Raw genomic sequence first — 18908 nt, 5'->3', positions numbered from 1 at the left:
TCTCTACAAAGTAATGGATTCCATTTGACTCATGCTTGTGATCTTTGACCTTAAATATCATCTGTGGTTCAAGTGCCACCAGGCATTCTAACAGGTGGCGTCCGGCGTCATCAGCTCAGACTTTCAGACTTCCCTTACCTTCTCTTGCTGTCCACAGATGAGAGACAGCAAGAGTTACAAAAGGACCAAAATACATTTTTCTGGAGGCAAAATATCCCAAATTGAAAAGAAGAGGCATTAAAGATGTCAAAAGCATAACATATGTCTTATAATGAGCTCTTTCCCCTAAAATAAACAAATATGTCATTAAAAGAAAAAACAGAGATGAACTACAGATCAAAATCTTCTGCCTAATGCATTCCTAGCTTCCTCCTGAGAGCAAACACCAGTGAGAAATAGAAGTCAGGAACCCAGACCACAAAAAGGTTAGAGAAAAGCTGACTGGAGTCATTTTCATTAAAGAGATAAGATCACCTGGCCTTCCTCAGTAGCTTTAACAGCTAATGTCCCTCCATCTGACTCACAAAACCATAAACTGAGAAGGAAAAAACTGCTTCGCTTGTAACTACCACCACCAGCCATTTAATCAAAGACAGCACAGGGCACAATAAAAATATCCATGGTCACCAATAGGATTCACATTACCTCCATTACATTTTGCGGATGGATTCAGTTCTCTGTGGCCCCTCGCCTCAACCAAAGGAAATGCACGCTTTCCAGATCCCAATTTTTGGTCTTTCTCAAACCAAACTCTCCTGCATATAATCTTTATTTGCTTTAACAGGATTCTGGAACGTGAGAGGACCTTTATTCTCCTGTGGGTTGTGGCACTAGCAGAAAATCAAATGGAAACTTGAATACTATGGTAAATGGTTAAATATTTACAACACAAGAACATTCATTGGAAAACAACTTTACAAGTGCCTGGCTTGGCTCCCTGCCTTAGGAATCAAGAATGTTCCCTTGCTGAGCGCAGCCATTTCATTGACATTCAAGAAGAAGATCAGGCTACAAGAAAAAAAGCTAGAAGAGAGTACAGAACTATATTTTTGCAAACTGGAACTGTGCTAGATGAGATATCCTGATGTACCTCCTTGAAACTACAAATTCACAAAGAAGACCTAGACAAACAAAAGGTATAATTTTGACATTAAGAACACAAAGTAAAGAAAATTCAAATTGTATTAGACCTAAAGAAAACACTGGAAGTACATTCGTTAGCCAACTGAGACCTGCAACCCACCTCAGACAGAAATAAAAAAGAAGAATGGGGGAAAGAAAATAAATCTTCACCCCAAGCCACTGTTAAAAAAAAAAAAAAAAAAAAAAGGCAACAAAAAATAAATAAACCTCCAAAGACAATATAAAATTTTTTTTTGCTTTGGTACAAAAAATTATGGTTTTGAGGCTTTGAAAAGTGTATATAATAATCCTTTTTAGAAATCTTTCTTTGGATTGTTTATGTCTTTTCATAATCCAGAGTTGTTGTTAATTAAGGGCCATTGAGTCAGTTCTGACTCATAGTAACCCTGTCTAGGGTTTCCAAGGAGCGGCTGGTGAATTTGAACCACCAACCTTGTGGTCCAGAGCATTTACCTATAGCACCACACCAGGACTCCAGAGTCAATCGGTTAAAATTTTTATAAGTAACTCTCTGGGAGAGTGACCCTAATGTCCTCAGACAACGTTGCAGCTCCTCAGAGTTTCTGTATGACTTCGCTCACTGGGGCGGGCCCTTGTAGTCTGGAGACCTGGTGATCAGTACGAGCCTTGTGTAAGACTCTCTGCAGTCTACTCAGTTCTTGACTTGTGCTATGGATTGAACTGTGTGCTGCCCCCGTCCTCCCCCAAATATGTTTTGTAAATCCTAGATCCCTATACCTGAGGATGTAATCCCATTTGGGAACTGTTGTGGTTAAGTGCTGTCTATTCATAGTGATCCTGGGTAAGGTTTCCTGGGCTGTAAATCTTTACAAGAGCAGAAAGCCTCATTTGTCGAGTGGCTGGTGGGCTAAAATTGCCGGGCTTGTGGTTCATAGTCCATTGTGTAGCCTACACAGTCACTGTGCTCCTCATTTGGGAATGTTGTTGTCCTTAAATGCTGTACAGTTGGTTCTGACTCATAGCGACCCCGTATAGGGTTTCCGAGGAGCATGTAATGGATTTGAACTGTCGATCTTGTGGTTTGCAGTCCAGTGCTGATCCACAGTGTCACAGCAGATGTCCCATTTGGGAATAGGACTTTGTTATATTAATGAGGCCATATCACTTCAGGGTGTGTCTTAAACCAACAACCTTTGAGATATAAAAAAAGGCAGCTACAACACACAGAAACAGATGCAAACAAGGGGAAGATTCATAGCACGCGAGGATCACCAAGGAGTAGAAGACGAGAGCATGAAAAAAGACATGGATCTCTTCCTGTAGTCGGCACAGAGAGAAAGTGTCTGAATTTGGACTTGGAGCCCCTAACTGTGGGAAAGTAAATTTCAGTTCATTAAAGCTGCTCATTTGTGGTATTTCTGTTACAGCACCACTAAGAAACTAAGACAATTGGTAAGAAATGTTATTATTATTGTTTTGGAAATACTTGGCAATAAGAGGTTCTTAGAGACGGAAACAGGAAAGCAAAAGAGAAACCCACAAAAATTCCACTGAAGTCAGCTTCACTTTGCTGGACTGTTTCTATTCTTAAGGGGCTGCTTCGTGTTTTCACGTTCCCTCTTGAGGTTGGATGCTTGACGATTTGAATTTGGGTCACCCTGGTCCATTCAGCTCACATAATGAGGCTGATGAGGTGCTTTTCCCTGGCAGATGCTCAAAGATGAAGTCTGAGGATGGATCCAGGGCAAAGTGCCCCTTCACTCTTTCATCTGCTTCTGGGATGGAAGTGACTGCTGAGTGATTTAAAGATTCATTAAAGAGCTAGGCAATGCCTCCAGGCTAAGATGAAAGAATGAGTTATCTAAGAAGATAGTTGTGGGGTCCCTCAGCATGGTGACCTCAGACTCCCAGTCCTCTTACTGCCCCCAGAGCTGGACAGATCCAAAGAGCTCTGTGCCCTTTCTGCCTCTGCCTCCATGCCTGCCCTTCCCCGCTTAGATTAATCAACCTTCCATACCTTCTAAGATCTTGCTCCCAAGCTCAGTTTAAATTATATAAATAGGAAATAACTTTGAGGACTATGTATACCATCCTGGTGTGGTGCTGCAGGATACTGCGCTGGACCCGGGGTTCAAACTCACCAACCACTCCTTGGAACCCTATACAGGGTCTCTGTGAATTGGAACTTATTCAAGAGCACTTAACAACAACTACATATACAGACATATATGTAATACATATGTGTTTATAAATGTCGAGCTTGTCATTCTAACAGTTCATATTTCAGAGCTACAGAAGAAGCTTACTGCAGGGTTATCCAGGGATCTCACACTTAGTTTCCTTATTTTAATTAAGATTCTATGTGCTAATTCTTGGCTGAAAAATGAAATCAAAGAAAGCCAGTTCCTGTAACTCAGAATACACCAGTAGGTTAAGATTGCATCTTTGATGATTAAAATGTGCAAATTAACAAACTCAAACCCCTTAATATTAAATTACATTTCTGTAATGATGTGAATTCCGTTTGTTGCATTGTGGTGGTTTGTGTGTTGCTAGGATGCTGGAAGCTATGATGCTTCAAAACCAGCAGGGAGGGTCAGTAGAGCTGCCAGAGTAAAAGAAACTAGGAAGAAAAGACTGGTAAACAGCTTCAGAAAACTGGCCAGTGAAAACCTTATGGATCATAACAGAATACTGACTTGCTTGTTTTGGACTCATTATCAGAAGGGATCAATCACTAGAGGCTGACATCACGTTTGGTGAACTAGAGAGCCAACGAGCATGTGGTGGTGGTGGTGGTTATGTGCCGTGGAGTCGGTTCCAACTCAGAGAGACCCTGTACAGGGTTTCTGAGGCTGTAAATATTTACGGGAGCAGAAAGCCTCATCTTTCTCCAGCGGAGCGGCTGGTAGTTTCTAACTGCTGACCTTGAGGCTTACAGCCCGACTCATAACCACTATGCAGGAGATCCTCAATCTGATACACTGGCTTGGTAGCCACAATGGTGGACAACTGTGAAGATGGCACAGGACTAGGCAACATTTTATTCTGTTGCATATAAGGTTACCATGAGTCAGAATTAACCTGATGCCAGGTAACATACAATACACACACACACAATGCTAGAAATAGTCATAAATATTTTGTTGTTGTTAACTGCTGTTGAGTCAGTTCCTATAGTGCTATCTTATGTAGGTTTCCAAGGAGAGACTGGTGGGTTTGAACTGCTGAACTTGCAGTTGGCAGTCCAGTGCTTATCCTACAGAGCCACACCAACACTTCTCATATGTATTAGTAAGATCTACAAGGTTGAAGTCTAAAAATGATCTGTGATCAAAGGTAAATTTCCTTAGATCATTGAAACTCCCTTTTATCAAGTACATGGGAGTGAGGTGGCTCCATATGATAAACACTGGACTGAGAACCACAAGGTCTGATATTTGAGCCCACCAGCTGCTCTGCAGGAGAAGAATGAAACTTTCTGCTCCCATAAGATTTAAAAGCCTCAAAAACCCTACACAGGGTCGCCATGAGTTGGAACAACTTGACGGCACTTAACAACCACCACCATCCTCATTCTTAAAAAGCGTCTTCATAAAGTCACCAGCTCACACAGATACATATTCAGTTAATATGTTTACATACTTTTCAAACACCAACAAGGGATATTATTTGAGCTAAATAAATTCTTTAGGGGGAAAAAAGTAAAATTTAGTTCATCAGGTCCTTTGTAAACACAGTTTATCATTCTGCTGTATAATAACAACAATAGCTACTATTTTCGATCAGTTACCAATGTTTTATATACACTCAACTCTCTTTTCCTTCTCACTAATTCTATGAGGTAGGTAATATTATTTCTTCCATTTGACAGATGACGAATGGGGCACTAAGTTAGGAAATCTGTACAAGGCCGGAGTCTAAGATAGAGTCAGACCTTGAACCCAGGCAATCTGGCTCCAGAGCCTCTGCTCTCAACCACTATGATAACCCTGTTGTTGGCTGCCTTCCAGTCTACCCCATCTCACACAGACCCTGAGCCATCTCCATGATGGGTAGCAGATCCAATACTGTGATCCTGAGGGTTTTCATGGGCGGACTTATTTCAGAAGTAGACTGCCAGTTCTTTCTTCCTAGCCCATGTTAGTCTGGAAGCTTCGCCGAGCCCTGCTCCACATCACAGCAGCGTCCACACCTCAACTGACAGATGGATGATGACTACACATGAGTTGCATTACTCAAGAAGCAAACATGGGTCTTCTGCGTGGAAGTTGAGCTTTCAACCACTGAGCCAACATCGCTCCTAGGGGTAGCTCTGGTTCAGATAAAATACAAACCACTTTGCATTAACTCTCAAATGAGAAATAAATTGATTTTTAAATAAACATTTGCTTCACTTTAACTTCTGAAATCTCCTCATTTTTCATTTCTATTACCTGTTTAATTTCATTATCTGCTGTCTTCTGACTTCTGCATGTAGAAACTCAAACAATAGAGAAATAAGTCAAATTATTATTTTTAAAATGTTATTTATGATCCAGGAAGCCAGAAAAAAAAAAAAAAAATGCAAGAGGGTTGGTCCTTCTAAGATTTCAAGAAGGAGAGGGCCATACCTTCATTCAAGTAAAGAGTGCATCTGACAAAAACAGGAATCTAACACGAGTGAGTGAAGGATGGCAGCAGACAGTGGCAGACGCTTCGGCATGGAGAGACAAAGCAACTGCGGGCTCTAGGCCCATGGACTGAGTCAGGCTGTGTGAATATTTGTTGTTGTTGTTAAGTGCCATCAAGTCGATTTCGACCCATAGCGACCCTGTACAGGGTTTCCAAGGAGCAGCTGGTGAGCTTGAACCAGCGACCTTGAGTTCAAACAGCTGTGCAGTCTGACACACCAGGACTCCAAAATATTTTAGTTCTTGTTTAATACATGTACATCACATATTTTTGTTTTGTTCACTTGTGAACTATTAGATGTAAAAGGGAAGGCACAGGAAGAAGTAGGATAACTGTTGTTGCAGGGAGAGGAATAGAATCATTGAGATGAAACAATGGGTATAAGTGTTTCTGAAAGTAAAGCTGATGATCTTGTCTGTTAACCATCATTCAATTCACAATAAAAAATTGAAAAAAAAAAAAGTACAAGAATTCCATTTTGCCTACCTCCCACACAATGCCTGAATTTCATTGAGAACATCCATTCAAAAGTAGATGCTCAAACTTGACCAAAGGCCTCTTCTACTTTTAGAAATTTTTAACTGATAAAAAATATTTCGTACTATCAAACCTGACTTCGACCTTCCTTAGCTGCCACTCAATGGTCCTAATTCTGCCTTTTAGAGTCTAATACTCTTTTTACATAATGACCTTTAAATTTTTTGAAAGGCATATCAAATTCCTCCAAGTCTTCTCTACTCTAAGATTACTGTTGTTGTTAAGTGCCGTCATGTACGCTCTGACTCACAGCGACCTTGTGTAGGGTTTCCAAGGAGAGGCTGGTGAGTTTGAACCACCAACCTTGCAGTTAGCAGTCCAATGCTTATCCTACAGTGCTACACCAGGCCTCCCATATGTGATAAACAAAACAAGATAGATCAGTAAGTGGTGTCATGATAGGAAGGCTTTGTCTTCCTCACTTGATGCCCATTCACATTTTTAAAAGCATATGGAAGTTGACGGACCAGACCGTTCCTTGATGCTATCATGTAATCAAAACTCTGGATCCCAGCTAATTCTAATTGCCCCCACATTTTCTATAGCAATGCCATTTCAATTTTCTGGGAGAAAAATGCTTCATTCTTTCAAGATGTGTCCACTAGCACCTTTCCCTGGGTCAAAGATAACTGTAGTTAGCTGCTGGTCCAGTTGGCCCCAGACTCATGGCAATCCGAGGCACAAAGCAGCAAAATGGACTGGGTCCTTGAAATCCATAGGATATTCAGTGGCTGACTGTCAGAAGTAGATAACCAGGTCTTGCTTCCTAGTTCACCTTAATCTGGAAGCCCCACTGAAACCTGTTCGGCAGTGTACTGTTGTTGAGTCGGTTCCAACTCATACCAACCTTGTACAAGGTTTCTGAGTCATTGAATCTTTGCGGGAGCAGAAAGCCTCATCTTTCTCCTGTGTTCAGCATCATATCATCACACAAACCTCCACTGACAGATGGGTGGTGACTATACATGAGTGCCCTGACTGGGATCAAACCTGGGTCTCCCACATGGAAGGCAAGAATTCTACCACTTAACCACCAGAGTCCTCAGATTAAATATCAGACAAGCTTGTAAGTGGATGCTTTACAACTGACCCCTTCCTCTTTACTCCCTAACATGACATTCCCATGAAGGTTCATACTAATTCACCTCTAAAATTCTTAGTTGCAAAACAGTGACTAAGCAGGGGGATGGTGATTTACTTTCAACTTCAAACACCATGATAAAAGGGGAGAGGCACAAAAGTTGCATTCCACTCGCAGCCTCTCTTAAACAGAAACAGACTGGATTTCAGTATCAGTGGGCATAAATCATTCATTTCGAACCAGGACCGAACTTCTCCAGCTTTCCTGCCTTCCCATCTGATCCCCTGAAGAACATAAATCAGGCAAAATTACCCCAACTACTCAGTCACCTTGTCGCTTAAGACTTGAGAGCATTGATTTCAAATCTGATAATTATACTTTCACTCGAAGGAGTTACTTGATATGCACTAAATAAAGGGACATTTTAAAGAGAAAGAAAAAAATTTTAATGTTCTTGACATAAAAATTTTTAGGCAAGTCTTGAGCATTAAACTCTTTTAGGAAGTATGCGTACAGAAATGGAGAGGGCATTGACACAATGGAATTTACAACGGATGTCATGGAATAATTTGTCTATGGATTATAGAATGGAAAATTCAGTTTCTATGTAAACCTTTACCCAAAGCACAGTACGATGTTCAAACAACGGAATCTATCTGGGATCAAAGTGACAAGTGCATCTCTAAAGATGAGACAGGAACACTAGGGGGCAGTGAGTTTCTGTTAGTAGGGAGGGAACACCTCAGAAAAGGTGGGTGAGAACGGTCGCGGGACTCAAAGAATACAAGCAGTGTTAATAAATGGTACAGGTTGTTGTTGTTGTGAAGTGTCTTCCAGTTGGTTCCGACAAATTGGTGTATGTTTTGCTGGGTATATTCTCAACAACAACAGCAAAATTAATAGAATTTTAAAAACAAAACAAAAAAACTTAGTAATGTTTTCAAATGGGTGTAGCCCTTCTGACATGTATTCTATGTTCTTTCCTTGCTTATTTCATGTTTGTGCCCCACGATCCCATTATCTGCTAGCTTCCTCCTTTACACTCTGATAAGGCCAGGTGATCTTCAGAGGGTATCCAGAAACCTGGACATTTCTCCAGGGCTGGTACAGAGCTAAACTTAATCCTTTCTGAAGAACGGAGAAGTGATTGACAAAGGCCAATTGAGGGAACTATCTGAACCCACTTACAATCTTATTCCCTAATGCCCTTACTCTGGCACAACTCAACCATGCCTTTCTTTAACCCTAGACCAGCATCCACAAACAGAATTTGCCTCATAGGCAGGTCCAGCTGACCTGAGCTGCATAGTCTACAAAGTATTTTTCAATTTGAACATGTAATCGCTCACATAAAAATCCAGATTTCTGGTCACACTGGATCTGCATTCTTTCATAATAATAATCTTGGAGTTGAGAAGAAGCTGTCCCCTTTAGATAGTACATGAGCTCTCCAATTTGCCCCAGCCCCCACCACTCTCCAGTGTATTCTGGAAAGTGAGGCCATTTATATTTTTACCTGGTCCAATTCATTCGTTTGTGTTTCCTTTTTGGTCCCATAGCTACTTAAGCTATGCAAGCCTGGTAGAAATTCAAGATCCATCAACTCTGTCTGTCTAGCTATAAAACAATTAGTGTTAGCCTTTCAGTTCCTTGATAATATCTATGGATTAGTAGCTTGCTGAGCAAAAATGATATCATGTTGTTCTTGATCCCAGTAGTGGCTGAGGACCCAAAAGGACCAATGAAGCCATGACTAAGTGATCAACCATTCCCCTAGTCTTCTGCTTAGGTGTGTCCTTTATTTGAATGTAGGCATGGCCCTCTCCTCCTTGCCCACAACTTTATAACAAAAGGAGCCAAATACGGTTGAAGATGAAGTCCAATTTTGAATGGGTGACTTTCGTCGATGTCTTTTCTGGTTTTTGCAAATTCCATTATCAGTCAACCTGGTTGTAGTATGTTCCAAGCCCTCCGTAAGACTTTTTGTCAAAGCAAAGGAAGGAAAAGATGCTATAAAAAACAGACATTTCTCATTTAGACACTAGGTGAAGAAAGTTATCATCTCTTCCCCCAGAGATAGCCCAAGACGGTGTGTTTATGTGGAAATCTCTCACGTCAGGTCAAGCTAAGGGCTGGGTAGGTGCTGCATATCTTTTGTACAGTTCCTGGTATGTTGTGCACATTCCGTAACTATTAAAGAACTTCCCTCCACCCAGCTACGTGGGAACCCAAGGGCACTATGACCTTTAAAAGTTCTTATCAATGGAGAGCAAATATAAAAAACACTTGAGCAGGTTGTCCTAATGTACAGCCAGGTTGACTAGGTAAAAACTGGGTGTTTTCAGTACTTTCAGAGTGGACACATGTCCCTCTATCACCCTGAAGCTATCCATAGGAATGATTTCATACCACTGAACATTTCCTTTCATTTTCTAAACAGACTCACAAAAGTGATGCCTCCCTTTGCCCTACCACCTCTGCCATCACTTTTAGAAATTTTTTTTTAGCATTTCCCAGTAGGAAAGAACCAAAGCAATAAGATCATGTGAATTCCACTGAAATCAATTTATCATGCAGTGTTAAAAAAATATATATATCTTCTCACTCTTCAAGTTAAAGAATCAGAACAGGAACACAAATGCACAGAGGGAGGAAGACAGAGAGACAGAAACAGAGCACACAACATCAACTGGAATTTGGGAGCTGACACAAGAAAGGACTTATAAAAGCCATCTTTAACTCTAAATAAGTCCTTCTACCCCCATCCCGCCCCACCTCCACCATCACCCACAGTGAAGGACAAACAGGTTGAGATGGTAAAACCTCTTAAGTTTCTTGTTTTAATAAAGGCCCACTGAACTTGAATTGAAGCAATACATCATCTCACCAAGCACCAGAATCTTGGCTGGGTCTGGGGAGGATAAGTTCACTGGTGAGGAGTTGCAACTGGTCTGGCAGCACACACAGACTCAGGGGTGGATTACTCAATGAACAGTAAGTACACTTCCTCATGCTTACTTATGAGGGGGCTTCAAAAAGTTTGAAGAAAGTTATTCCATTTTCATTCCATTTTTCTATGAACCTTTGAAGCCCCCTGTACTCATCAGTAGGGAGCAACAGTTTCATATGCTTTCACCAAAGATGTGAAAACTGTGAAGCTACTCCCTCAGATTAGTTAGTGAGTAAGCGCTAAAAAGCCTGTGTGGCACGAGGTACTTAATATGGCCCTCCTGGTGTGGTGTCATGAGAGCAGCACTGGACCACAACATGGGTTTGAATCACAAGGCCGATGGTTCAAACCTACCAGCTGCTCCTTGGTAACGCTATACAGGTTCACTCTGAGTTGGACCTGATTCCATGGCACTTAACAACAACAGCCATAGTCTTTGTTGTTGTTGTTAAATGCTGTCAAGTCAGTTCTGACTTAGAGTGACCATGGGTAGGGTTTCCAAAGAGTGGCTGGTGGATTTGAACCCCTGACCTTATAGTTAGCAGTCCAATGCTTATTTTACAGTACGATTCCCACTAAATAACTGGGTGTGGCTATGCAAACAAAGTGTTTGTGGCCACCAAAGGGACTGGACAATTTGCTAATCATGCAAATAAGACACATCCATGTTGGAGTGGGCCAACCATGTAAATAAGATGTATGGAACACTCACAAGGAGGATTGATCAGTTTTATCACCCACTAGGTTTTAAATGAGCCATCTCAGAGGTGGAAAGGGGGTACCACTATCAAAAAGGAAAAGAGACAGAAATGGAATGGATATTTAGGACCAGATGCCTCTGCACTGAGAATCTCCTAAACCCAGGAGACAGAGAAAGAAGGCTGTTAAACACTGAAGATGGTGAGAAACTGCAACGCAGCATCAGAGAAACAGCAAAGGCAGCCGAGGCAGCAAAACCAATAGACCAACAGGAGACAGAACAGTGAACTTCCTGGCCCACAGAGCGAGAGAGAGCTAAGCACTTTTTGGGCGGAGGCTTACTGGCAGAGTGGGGTGCACCTGGGCTCTTAGTGACTGAGCTAAAGAGTTTTGTAACACTTGCCCAAGCAGGGCAGAGGCCAAGAGCCAGAGTGAGGTGTGCCTGTGGGAAAATTGAGAAGAGGCTGCCCTCACTGAAGACCTAACTGTATCCTGAGTCATTTCTGATCTTGAATTGTATGCTACCTGTTATTTCCCTAGTGAACTACGTCAGCATGAGTACTGTCTGTGAGTTCTCTGTGATCATTGCAGCAAATTATCAAACCCAACGGAAAAGTGTAGCATAGTGTGGGAGGGACAGTTGGTATTACAATCGGTGAAAAGGTTGGAGAAAGGCGGTATGTCTGACCTCAGCCCCATAGGAATCAGCCTCAGGGTGTTGATCTTGATTCTTCTCCCCCCTTGTTAAGTTAGATGAGGCCAGATGCCCCCACCATACTTTAAACAACCCATGCTTACCTTGAGTACTGAATACTCTGCCCCTGAGAGTGACTGAAAAGAGGCTTTGATTCTGCAAGAAGTTGCTGTAGGGTTGGGAAAGTCATATCTAGAAGTACATGCTTTGCTTTGGTGGGAAAAAAATGTGAAAATGTTCGCCTTTTACAGATTAGGAAGTAAGCAAAAATAAGCCCATGCTTATCTTGTTTATGAGATAATCCAACACTGCACAGAATCCCTGCCCTAACTTGGACCCTGGACTATCAGTCAGACCCTGGACTATCAAGAGCTACACCTGAGGTTTGGCTTGGAGAAGACCAACGTCAGGATTCCTCCGCACAACACCAATGTTGTTGTGGTCAAGTGACATAGAGTCAACTTTGGCTCACAGCGACCCCATGTGGCAGAGTAGAACTGCCCCATAAGGTTTTCTAGGTAGCGTTGTGGGTTATACGTTGGACTGCTAACCGCAAGATCAGTAGTTCAAATCCACCAGCCGTTCTGTGTGACAAGGAGGAGCCTTTGTGCTCCTGTAAAGATTTACAGCCTCGGAAAACCTATACAGAGTTGCTATGAGTCGAAATCGACTTGAGAGCACATAAGAGCAACAGCTTTCACAGAAGCATTCTTTCCACGCAAGTGCTGGGTGGCTTCCAACCACCAACAGTTTGAAGTTAGCAGCCAAGTTTAACTACTAAACCTCCATGACTTTTGAAAATAAAATTCTAGATTACAAAAGAAAACATAGAAAAGATACATCTCAGTGAAAACAGAATACATGAAAGGAGCTTCTAAAAGATTGTGGGGAAATGGCATTAAAAATAGCACACATATAAACAAAACAAGAACCATGACTAAAGTTGATCTGTATAGGCAGCTACTGGGAAACACATAAAAATGAAAGATATAAAACAGAAGAAGCAGTTACATCTGCAAAAAAAGAGGTTGATTCTCTCAATTTCAGCTTAACACACAACAAAGTGGTAATCTCTCTATTTCCTGGGGTTCAATTTCCTCATATTGAAATAAGAACAACAGTCCACTAAAGATTACTTAAAACCACATATAGAACGTACTGTCACTTTTTCAGAAAGCCAAAATTAGCAAAAATAAATAGTTGTGGTTTTGCTAAACAATTTCAACCTTTCCACAAACTAACTATAACAAAAACCTTAAAGGCACATCACTCAATGTGAGCAAAAAGGACACATTTTTTGAAAGAGGGTTTTCTTTGGCTAGACAACCACCACCTGGTATATATCTTCAGTCCTACTTGTACAATGAGGGAAGATTGGCACCAGTTTATTTGCTTTGGTTTAACATACGATGGTCAAGTGCAGTGTTGAGATTACATCTTAATTGTCCTTTGTAAAGGAAAGCAAAGTGCAATCAATTTTCCTTGCAGAAAATGCTGCTCCTTGCTTGCCTGGGAAAGTGAGTCTTCAAAGTCCCTCACCCATTGCCCTCCAAAAGATAAATGAAAATAAAGCAAAATGGGCATCAGGTGCAAAGGGCTGTCTAGAAACAAATTTGAGAGTCTGAATTCAAGGCTAATAAGATATTTACCGGAGTCCTGGTGTAGGTTAACGCGCCAGACTGCAAAGTCGTTTGAACTGCAAGGTCGGCAGTTCAAGCTTACCAGCTGCTCCTCAGAAACCCTATACAGGGTCACTATGGGTCGGAACCGACTCAACAGCACTTAACAACAACATGATGTTTACAGTTAAGCAGCATCTACTGAGAAAGTATATTAATGCTGCCTTATCTATTATTATTCCTTCGAAGTTTGTTAATTGTGTGGGTATATTGTTATCCTATGGAGTCCTGGTGTGATGCTGCAAGATAATGCAGTGGACCTCAAGATTGGTTTGAACCACAAGGTCAGTGGTTCAAACTCACCTGCTGCTCCTCAAAAACCCTATACAGGGTCGCTATGAGTTGGAACTGACTTGACAACACTTAATATTTAGCTAAATAGACAAAAGTATAGAATGATAATGTTGTTAAGTGTTGATGGGAATCTTCTATTAAATGGATTGTAAGTCAGAGTGGAGTCTGGTATACAAAGACAACTACTAACATATCATTCATCAAAATTTAAGTATTGAGGATAGCAAACAGTTTGTAAGAAGTGAATTCATCAGTAGGGGTTTGTACCACTGGTCAGTGACACCCCCAAATCGGTGACATATTTTGATGTAAGGCTGGTTATTTAAAGCCTGCATTGAAACTCTATCCCTTGTTAGAAATGAGGGGAAAAAATCTACCCCTCACAGAAATCAAGCTCAACAATATTCTCCCCAAAGCTGGTGCTTTGTGCTGGACTTCACAGCTGCACTCCAAAAGCATGGTGGTTTGTAGCAGTTATAAATACAATGTGGAGGTCCATGGGCTTCATTCCTCTTCAGATGTTGACATTCCCTAAAGCCACCACAACAAAAACAGAATTAAGATGCAAAATGAATTCAGGACCCTTCTTTGCTATCCCAAGCCTGGGAATCTTTTCAAATTTAAATGATATCTGTCAAACTAATTAAGAGAAGATGCAGTGCTCTCTTCTGTGCTCATTAGAGAACAACTTAACTGGTCATAAATTCCTCTGAGAGTGGGAGTGAATAGGTCTCTACATCCTTGCTTAAGATTCCTGGCTTTGTTGATTTCCAGTTAGGCCTGTTCATCTCCTAGGCCCAGAAAGACCACAAAACATGTATTGAATCAAGTTTTGATTCCATAAAACAGAAATGGGCAAGATTATGATGATTTTACTCAACAAAGCTGGGGGAAATAATTTGTATTTGCGTGGTATCTTTTCTTCCCAAAATATTTCAGGAACACATTACAAATCTCAAATGCTTTTTATCCATATATATATGTGCATATTTACCAATATATTTTTATATGACAGTTTTCCTACCATATTTGCAGATATTAACACTGAGGTTCAGTAAACGGATTTGTTCAAAGATATGCAAACCTATGTCCTTGTCAGGTTGGAGTCTAGTATACCAAGACAATTACTTGCTGTTGTTAAGTGCTGTCTAGTAGATTCCGACCCATAGCGACCCTGTATAGAGTTTCCAAGACAATTACTTACATACCATTTATTAGGCTCCAGCTAGCTACAAGGTGAAGACCTGATGTGACACTGTGGGTTAATGCGATGGACTGCAAAATTGGTTTGAACTGCAAGGTTGGTGGTTCAAACTCACCAGCCACTCCTCGGGAACCTTACACAGGGCCGCTATGGGTAGGGCACTTAACAACAGCAGCAAAGCTACCAGGTAGCCTAGTGGATTACGAGTTAGGTTGCTAACCACAAGCTCAGCAGTTTGAATCTACCAGCCACTCCTTGGAAACCCTATACAGAGTCGTTATGGGCTGGAACCGATTTGATGGCACTTAACAACAATACAGGGTTGCTATGAATCAGAACCATCTCCACAGTGCACAACCACGGCCACCCAAGGATCCCTGGTGACGCTGTGGGATCAGCATTGGACTGCTAACTCCAAAGTCAGTGGTTCAAACTTACCAGCTGCACTGAGGGAGAGAGATGAGGCTCTCTCCTTCCTTAAAGATTTAAAGTCTCAGAAACCCTATGCAGGGTCACTATGAGTCAGATAGCAATAGATGGGCTACCCAGTACATTACCATATATCTGTTTAGATATGTAATTAATATTCCCAGTAGTGTGCAGGGCAGAGACTTTTATCCCCATTTTATAGATGAGAACATTGAGATTCAGAGCAGTTAAATACAGGTAAGTGGCAAAGTGAGCAGTAAACACAATACTTTAAAATATTTGTTGGCAATATACAGTATTTTATGCTGATAACAAAGTTTTTAGAAATCTGCAATGACAAAGAATGATTCTGCATTTAAATTTTATAATAATAAAGAAAATTAACTGGCAATTTCCTCGAAATATTTTGAGGTACACTTCAGAAAATACCAAGTTTTCCATCTATTTAAAAACCTACATCTTTTCCTTGTGTCTCTTCTTTGCTCTGGAATTTATGCCACTGAAATTCTATTACCCCCCTTCTAAGCAATTCCACTAGGGTTCACCATTGTCATTTAGCAGAGTTTCCTAGACAAACAACTCTATTTAGCTTTACTGTTTCCTCTTTTACTAGTCATAACTTAATTAGGATTTTTAGAATTTCTGTTCACCGGAGTCAGAGAGATGGGCTACATTGAGCATCTAGAAGAAAATAGAATGGGGTCTTTTGGAAACCACAGTGCAAATTTAAATCTAATTTATTACATGCATGATGTCTATTATGAAGAACTATTGTCCTCCACTAACACACAATAAAATAGTGCTTCCAGATATCTTTTCTGGGCTGAACATTATTTAGTTGTTTCCTGGATAAAGCTATTGTCTTGATTTTTCCACTTTGTTTTTAGTGAAACTTCATTGTGATGGAAGCATCAAGACATTGAGTCCACTCTTATTCCCACATCACTGAAGTCATTGTGAAACAGAGCTGCCCAATCTTCCGACAACAAATCTGTCCACACGTACACTCACACTGAGACTTTTATCACTTTGGGGCCATTAACTTTAGAGCCCACGTGTGAATTGTGTAAGACAGCATTTAAATCCAAATCAATTTACTGTTTACAGTAAGGCTTTGTTCAGTAGTAATTTAAATGTGTATTTACTTTGCCCCTTGGGGAATTCCATCCAAAATACACCTTAAATTGATTTTGCCATTTTAGAGAAGAAATGTACTGTAGAGATTGACTAATTCACATTTTTGGCTTTACAGATGAGTATTTAAGACTTCGGTTTAAATATTCATGCAATTAGCTTTTTCCTATTTACTTTGTTGTTTATTAGAAATAAATCTAGACTAAATAGAATATAATTTCCAGGATCTCTTATCTTGAAGACAGTATTATTTTTGTCTTGAAAAATGTACAATGTTTCTGTATTCCTCTTCCCAATCCCTCAGCCCCCACTCTTCCTACTGCTTTGAGGTTTTAGCGCTGTATGATCAGCAGTGGACTACGAACCACAAAGTAGGCAGTTTAAACCTCAGAAGCCCTATACAGGGTTGCTATAATTTGGAATTGATTTGATGGCACTTAACAACAATGGTAACAACCTTTAGGTAGTTATGATTTCAAAGGTCCCAGACACTCTCTAATGACTCATTGGAATCCTGATTTAATGCGCTGGACTAAAGGTCATTTGAACTGCAAGGTCAGTGGTTCAAGCTCACCGGCAGCTCCTCAGAAACGCTATACAAGGTTGTTATGAGTCAGAACTGACTCAAAGGCACTTAACAATAACAACAAATTACCATTAGCATCAATGTTTGTAATAGAATGATTTCTAATACTTTCAAGGCATTCCTTAAATAAATGGTTCTTACTTTAATAAGGAAATTCAGAGTTTTAAGAGACCAGTTTGATCAAGCACCTTTGTTTACTGGAATAATACAAAGTAACTTACATGTCATCTACATTGGAAGTGCATACCCAAGTCACAGAGTTAAAAGCAATCATGTGTCTTTACTATGGCAAGCAAGTTAAATATGTTTCTAGAAAAGAAATGTCAAAAACCAAGGCTATAAAACCATTACCATCTATTTGTGTATGCCATTTTTATCCTAACTAGCTTTAAGGATAATGAATGTAACATGCTAGCCACTTGGCATTAATGTGGTGGTGTGCCGTCAACTTGGTTCTAACTCTAAGCAACCCTGTATAGGGTTTCTGAGGCTGGAAATCTTTACAGGAGTAGACAGACTCATCTTTCTTGCTTGGAGCAACTTGTGGATTTGAACTACTGACCTTGCAGTTAGCAGCCCAGCTCACAATCCACTACATCAACAGGGCTCCTTTTGGCATTAATATAACTGAATATATTTGCTAGCAATATCTTTTATAGCATCCATGTTCAAGACAACCAGAGGCTTGAGTTCTTAGGTAAAATGAAAATCGTAGTACATGAGGGTACTTGAAATGTTCATGGAAAAATGGAGTTAAAATCTGAAAGTTTTCCACGAACTTTTTGAAGTCTCATTGTATGTCTCCTGCTGCCTAAAGACTAGGCTGGATTAGAGACTGGGAATCTAACATGCTGATCTTATTCCAGTATTTCTTATGGTCATACTACATAGATGGAGGAGTCTGGATAGCATAGTGGTTAGACATTGGGCTGCTAACTGAAAGGCCAGCAGTTCAAATCTACCAGTCGCTCAACAGGAGAAAGATGAGGTTATCTGCTCCCTTAAGGATATACAGCCTCAAAACCCTATACAGGGCTACTATGAGTCGGAGCTGATTCAATGGCACACTAACATAACAAAACAGAAAGCCAGATGATTTAGTTAAAATTAATAAATCACTGTTACTTATTTCCAAAATATGTTTTTAAAATGGTCTCAAGGGACACAAGGTAATTAAAGTTGGGTATATGCTCAAGCTCAAACCACCATTCGTCTGTCAGTTTGTCATACTGTGGTGGCTTGTAAGTTGCTGTGATTCAGAAAGCTATGCTACCGATATTTTAAATACTAGCAGGGTCACCCATGGTGGACAGGTTTCAGACGAGCTTCCAGACAAAGAAAGACTAGGAAGAAGGAGTGACGAACTACTTCTGAATATTTAGTCACTCAAAACCTTATGACTAGCAGAGAAACACTGTCAGATATAGTGCCAGAAAATGAGTTCCTGAGGTTGGAAGGCACTCAAAATGCGACTGGGGAAGACCTGCCTCCTCAAAGTAGAGTTGACTATGATGATGTGAAAGGAGTAAAGCCCATGGGAGAAAAGCCCACGGGACCTTCATTTGCTGATGGGTACAATTCATAATGAAGAGAAACAGCTGTAAACACCCACTAAAAATCAGAACATGGAATGTATGAAGTATGAATCTGGGAAAATTGGAAGTTGTCAAAAAAGAAATGGAATGCATAAACATCGATATATTAGGCATTAGTGAGCTGAAATGGTATTTTGAATCTGATGACCACATGGTTTACTATGCCAGGAATGACAAATTGAAGAGGAATGGTGTTGCATTCATTGTCAAAAAGAACATATCCAGATCAGTCAGGAAACACAACGCTG

At 40.6% G+C, this 18908-nt stretch overlaps 1 protein-coding gene across 1 annotated transcript in view; it reads right to left on the bottom strand.

Annotated features, from left to right (window-relative positions):
• The window catches only part of SHROOM3 (shroom family member 3), a 585172-nt gene that overhangs the window by 216119 nt on the left and 350145 nt on the right, over positions 1-18908 (bottom strand). The gene's annotated exons all lie outside the window — the stretch shown is intronic.

The sequence above is a fragment of the Chrysochloris asiatica genome, unplaced genomic scaffold (assembly GCF_000296735.1).
Source record: "Chrysochloris asiatica unplaced genomic scaffold, ChrAsi1.0 scaffold00169, whole genome shotgun sequence".
Taxonomy (NCBI): Eukaryota; Metazoa; Chordata; class Mammalia; order Afrosoricida; family Chrysochloridae; genus Chrysochloris; species Chrysochloris asiatica.
Note: the sequence above shows the minus strand (reverse complement) of the source record. Positions and strands in the feature narration are given on the sequence as shown.